Below are 5,244 nucleotides of genomic sequence, written 5' to 3' on the forward strand. Positions count from 1 at the left end.
TACACTAACTTGTAATTATAATTACGCTTAGCAAATTTACCACACAAATGCATGGGTCTAGACCACATTTTGGTCAAGTTTCGTGGAATTCTGAGAACGTTTGATACTAAGCTGTTTTGCACGATTTTTATAAAGCAAGTTCGTTTCCCTTTTACACTAACTTGTAGTTATTATTATGCTTATCAAATTTACCACACAAATGCATGGCACTAGACCTACGTTTGGTTCAAGTTTCATCGAATTGTGAGAACGTTCAAAATTTAGCTGTTTTGCACGGTTTTATTAAAGGAAGTTCGTTTCCCTTTTACACTGACTTGTAGTTATTATTACGCTTAGCAAATTTACCACACAAATGCATGGGTCAAGGCCTACGTTTGGTTCGAGTTTCGTGGAATTTTGAGAACATTCAAAATTTAGCTGTTTTACATGGTTTTAGTAAAGCAAATTCGTTTCCCTTATAGACTAACTTTTATTTATTATTACGCTTTGCAAATTTATGACACAAACGAATGGGTGTAGACCAGCGTTTGGGTCAAGTTTCATGGAATTCTATGAACGTTTTATATTTAGCTGTTTTGCACGGTTTATTAAAGCAAGTTCGTTTCCATTTTTACACTAACTTGTAATTATAATTACGCTTATCAAATTTACCACACAAATGCATGGGTCTAGACCACATTTGGGTCAAGTTTCGTGGAATTCTGAGAACGTTTGATACTAAGCTGTTTTGCACGATTTTTTTAAAGCAAGTTCGTTTCCCTTTTACACTACTTGTTGTTATTATTATGCTTATCAAATTTACCACACAAATGCATGGGACTAGACCTACGTTTGGTTCAAGTTTCTTCGAATTGTGAGAACGTTCAAAACTTAGTTCTTTTGCACGGTTTTATTAAAGCAAGTTCGTTTCCCTTTTACAGTGACTTGTAGTTATTATTACGCTTAGCAAATTTACCACATAAATGCATGGGTCAAGACCTACGTGTGATTCGAGTTTCGTGGAATTCTGAGAACATTCAAAATTTAGCTGTTTTGCATTGTTTTAGTAAAGCAACTTCGTTTCCCTTATACACTAACTTTTATTTGTTATTACGCTTTGCAAATTTACGACACAAATGCATGGGTGTAGACCAATGTTTGCGTCATGTTTCATGGAATTCTATGAACGTTCAATAATTAGCTGTTTTGCACGGTTTATTAAAGCAAGTTCGTTTCCATTTTTACACTAACTTGTAATTATAATTACGCTTATCAAATTTACCACACAAATGCATGGGTCTAGACCACATTTGGGTCAAGTTTTGTGGAATTCTGAGAACGTTTGACACTAAGCTGTTTTGCACGATTTTTTTAAAGCAAGTTCGTTTCCCTTTTACACTAACTTGTAGTTATTATTATGCTTATCAAATTTACCACACAAATGCATGGGACTAGACCTACGTTTGGTTCAAGTTTCATCGAATTGTAAGAACGTTCAAAATTTAGCTGTTCTGCACGGTTTTATTAAAGGAACTTCGTTTCCCTTTTACACTGACTTGTAGTTATTATCACGCTTAGCAAATTTACCACACAAATGCATGGGTCAAGGCCTACCTTTGGTTCGAGTTTCGTGGAATTTTGAGAACATTCAAAATTTAGCTGTTTTGCATGGTTTAGTAAAACAAGTTCGTTTCCCTTATACACTAGCTTTTATTTATTATTACGCTTTGCAAATTTACGACACAAACGAATGGGTGTAGACCAGCATTTGGGTCAAGTTTCATGAAATTCTATGAACGTTCAATATTTAGCTGTTTTGCACGGTTTATTAAAGCAAGTTCGTTTCCATTTTTACACTAACTTGTAATTATAATTACGCTTAGCAAATTTACCACACAAATGCATGGGTCTAGACCACATTTGGGTCAAGTTTCGTGGAATTCTGAGAACGTTTGATACTAAGCTGTTTTGCACGATTTTTTTAAAGCAAGTTCGTTTCCCTTTTACACTAACTTGTAGTTATTATTATGCTTATCAAATTTACCACACAAATGCATGGGACTAGACCTACGTTTGGTTCAAGTTTCATCGAATTGTAAGAACGTTCAAAATTTAGCTGTTTTGCACGGTTTTATTAAAGAAAGTTCGTTTCCCTTTTACACTGACTTGTAGTTATTATCACGCTTAGCAAATTTACCACACAAATGCATGGGTCAAGGCCTACCTTTGGCTCGAGTTTCGTGGAATTTTGAGAACATTCAAAATTTAGCTGTTTTGCATGGTTTTAGTAAAACAAGTTCGTTTCCCTTATACACTAGCTTTTATTTATTATTACGCTTTGCAAATTTACGACACAAACGAATGGGTGTAGACCAGCGTTTAGGTCAAGTTTCATGGAATTCTATGAACGTTCAATATTTAGCTGTTTTGCACGGTTTATTAAAGCAAGTTCGTTTCCATTTTTTACACTAACTTGTAATTATAATTACGCTTAGCAAATTTACCACACAAATGCATGGGTCTAGACCACATTTTGGTCAAGTTTCGTGGAATTCTGAGAACGTTTGATACTAAGCTGTTTTGCACGATTTTTATAAAGCAAGTTCGTTTCCCTTTTACACTAACTTGTAGTTATTATTATGCTTATCAAATTTACCACACAAATGCATGGGACTAGACCTACGTTTGGTTCAAGTTTCATCGAATTGTGAGAACGTTCAAAATTTAGCTGTTTTGCACGGTTTTATTAAAGGAAGTTCGTTTCCCTTTTACACTGACTTGTAGTTATTATTACGCTTAGCAAATTTACCACACAAATGCATGGGTCAAGGCCTACGTTTGGTTCGAGTTTCGTGGAATTTTGAGAACATTCAAAATTTAGCTGTTTTACATGGTTTTAGTAAAGCAAATTCGTTTCCCTTATAGACTAACTTTTATTTATTATTACGCTTTGCAAATTTATGACACAAACGAATGGGTGTAGACCAGCGTTTGGGTCAAGTTTCATGGAATTCTATGAACGTTCAATATTTAGCTGTTTTGCACGGTTTATTAAAGCAAGTTCGTTTCCATTTTTACACTAACTTGTAATTATAATTACGCTTAGCAAATTTACCACACAAATGCATGGGTCTAGACCACATTTGGGTCAAGTTTCGTGGAATTCTGAGAACGTTTGATACTAAGCTGTTTTGCACGATATTTTTAAAGAAAGTTCGTTTCCCTTTTACACTAACTTGTAGTTATTATTATGCTTATCAAATTTACCGCACAAATGCATGGGACTAGACCTACGTTTGGTTCAAGTTTCATCGAATTGTAAGAACGTTCAAAATTTAGCTGTTTTGCACGGTTTTATTAAAGGAAGTTCGTTTCCCTTTTACACTGACTTGTAGTTATTATCACGCTTAGAAAATTTACCACACAAATGCATGGGTCAAGGCCTACCTTTGGCTCGAGTTTCGTGGAATTTTGAGAACATTCAAAATTTAGCTGTTTTGCATGGTTTTAGTAAAACAAGTTCGTTTCCCTTATACACTAGCTTTTATTTAGTATTACGCTTTGCAAATTTACGACACAAACGAATGGGTGTAGACCAGCGTTTAGGTCAAGTTTCATGGAATTCTATGAACGTTCAATATTTAGCTGTTTTGCACAGTTTATTAAAGCAAGTTCGTTTCCATTTTTACACTAACTTGTAATTATAATTACGCTTAGCAAATTTACCACACAAATGCATGGGTCTAGACCACATTTTGGTCATGTTTCGTGGAATTCTGAGAACGTTTGATACTAAGCTGTTTTGCACGATTTTTATAAAGCAAGTTCGTTTCCCTTTTACACTAACTTGTAGTTATTATTATGCTTATCAAATTTACCACACAAATGCATGGGACTAGACCTACGTTTGGTTCAAGTTTCATCGAATTGTGAGAACGTTTCAAAATTTAGCTGTTTTGCATGGTTTTATTAAAGGAAGTTCGTTTCCCTTTTACACTGACTTGTAGTTATTATTACGCTTAGCAAATTTACCACACAAATGCATGGGTCAAGGCCTACGTTTGGTTCGAGTTTCGTGGAATTTTGAGAACATTCAAAAGTTAGCTGTTTTACATGGTTTTAGTAAAGCAAGTTCGTTTCCCTTATAGACTAACTTTTATTTATTATTACGCTTTGCAAATTTATGACACAAACGAATGGGTGTAGACCAGCGTTTGGGTCAAGTTTCATGGAATTCTATGAACGTTCAATATTTAGCTGTTTTGCACGGTTTATTAAAGCAAGTTCGTTTCCATTTTTACACTAACTTGTAATTATAATTATGCTTAGCAAATTTGCCACACAAATGCATGGGTCTAGACCACATTTGGGTCAAGTTTCATGGAATTCTGAGAACGTTTGATACTAAGCTGTTTTGCACGATTTTTTTAAAGCACGTTCGTTTCCCTTTTACACTACTTGTAGTTATTATTATGCTTATCAAATTTACCACACAAATGCATGGGACTAGACCTACGTTTGGTTCAAGTTTCTTCGAATTGTGAGAACGTTCAAAACTTAGTTCTTTTGCACGGTTTTATTAAAGCAAGTTCGTTTCCCTTTTACAGTGACTTGTAGTTATTATTACGCTTAGCAAATTTACCACATAAATGCATGGGTCAAGACCTACGTGTGGTTCGAGTTTCGTGGAATTCTGAGAACATTCAAAATTTAGCTGTTTTGCATTGTTTTAGTAAAGCAACTTCGTTTCCCTTATACACTAACTTTTATTTGTTATTACGCTTTGCAAATTTATGACACAAATGCATGGGTGTAGACCAATGTTTGCGTCATGTTTCATGGAATTCTATGAACGTTCAATAATTAGCTGTTTTGCACGGTTTATTAAAGCAAGTTCGTTTCCATTTTTACACTAACTTGTAATTATAATTACGCTTAGCAAATTTACCACACAAATGCATGGGTCTAGACCACATTTGGGTCAAGTTTTGTGGAATTCTGAGAACGTTTGATACTAAGCTGTTTTGCACGATTTTTTTAAAGCAAGTTCGTTTCCCTTTTACACTAACTTGTAGTTATTATTATGCTTATCAAATTTACCACACAAATGCATGGGACTAGACCTACGTTTGGTTCAAGTTTCATCGAATTGTAAGAACGTTCAAAATTTAGCTGTTCTGCACGGTTTTATTAAAGGAAGTTCGTTTCCCTTTTACACTGACTTGTAGTTATTATCACGCTTAGCAAATTTACCACACAAATGCA

The sequence above is a fragment of the Sesamum indicum genome, linkage group LG3, assembly GCF_026168435.1.
Source record: "Sesamum indicum cultivar Baizhima isolate 11 linkage group LG3, ASM2616843v1, whole genome shotgun sequence".
Taxonomy (NCBI): domain Eukaryota; kingdom Viridiplantae; phylum Streptophyta; class Magnoliopsida; order Lamiales; family Pedaliaceae; genus Sesamum; species Sesamum indicum.